This window comes from Camelina sativa, chromosome 6 (genome assembly GCF_000633955.1).
Source record: "Camelina sativa cultivar DH55 chromosome 6, Cs, whole genome shotgun sequence".
Taxonomy (NCBI): Eukaryota; Viridiplantae; Streptophyta; class Magnoliopsida; order Brassicales; family Brassicaceae; genus Camelina; species Camelina sativa.
In genome coordinates, this window is record NC_025690.1 from 9597015 (window position 1) to 9598513 (window position 1499).

Consider the following 1499-nt stretch of genomic DNA (forward strand, 5'->3'; position numbering starts at 1 on the left):
TGGTGGGAAGGTTTCTGTGGTGGTAGCTTCGTCCTTTAGGCTTAGATATCTTTGTTGGCTAAGGTGAGTGCATGACCACTGCTTATCTAAGCTAAGATCTATGTTTCTGTGATATTGTGTGTTGTTTGGTTGTTTGTTTTTGGTTGTTTGTGAGTTTTTCGTAGCTCCTGAGGCTTGGATTCGTTCCTGGGATTGTGTGGGGCGAAGAGGAGAAGTTTGGAGCTACTAACGCGAGGACGGCTCGGCAAAATGAAATCGAAACAAACTAAGTAAAACAGGAACAAAATCGAAATAAAATCAAATCAAAAGTAGAGAAGAAGAAATCATATGCGAGAAGATTTACCTTTCAGATCTAGAGAGGATAACGGAGATGACAAGGTCGGAAGAAGAACACCGGAAGAAGAATACCGGAGAGGACGAGGTCGGAAGAAGAACACCAGAGAGGACGAGGTCGGAAGAAGAACACCGGAAGAAGAACACCGGAAGAAGAAGATGGGAAGAAGAAGATCGGAAGAAAAAGATCGGAAAAGGATTAGGGTTCAAACGAAAGAGAAAGAGAATTAGCGTTTAGGGTTTGACGGCGAGTATGCTCAAACCACGATTGGTCTTGTATATAAAAACTTTTTAAAGCGTCGCAAAACCCTAGCAATATTTGCGAGGGATTACCTAGACTGCCTCGCAAATCAGTCTCAATAAACTTAAATTGCGAGGGATTAGCTAGGATTCCTTGTAATTCCCTCGCAACCTTTGAGTGTCTAGGGTTTACAATTTTGCGAGGGATTAACAAGGACTACTCGCAAATCCCTCGCAATGTTTAAAATTGCGAGAGATTAGCTAGGAACACTCATATTTCCCTCGCAACCTTTGCGTGTCTAGGGTTTACGATTTTGTGAGGGAGTAGCTAGGACTCATCGCAAATCCCTCGCAAAGTTTGATTATAGGTTTTACGAATTTGCGAGGCATTAACTAGGAATTCTCGCAAATCCATCGCAATGTTTAAGTGTTTAGGGTATGCCTCGCAAATCCCTCGCAATTAATATTTAGGGTATTGAGTATTGCTAGGGATTAATGACCATTTTGCGAGGGATTTGCGAGGATTTCCTCGCAAGTACAACGCAAATCCATCGCAAAACTATAAATATGTTTTATAAAAAAAAACATGAAAATATACAATTGTGCTCATTCGAATTTATTTTCTAAACTATTAGAAATTACATTATCATCATTAGAATCTTCTCCAATATGAGACACTTTGAATTCTTATAATTCACCTCTTCTACTTTAGGGTTTAGTAGATCATCATGTTAGTTGATGATCAAGTTGTGGTGCAACAACAATATTTGCGAAATTTCCATTCCAAACATATCAATAGAAGATGTACATCCACATTGATACACAAAAATCCATTGCAATGTGTAAAAGCTTAGGGTTCAAGCATTTAGTGTTTAGGGTATAGAATTTGCGAGGGATTAACGACCATTTTGCGAGGGCAAGCCAAC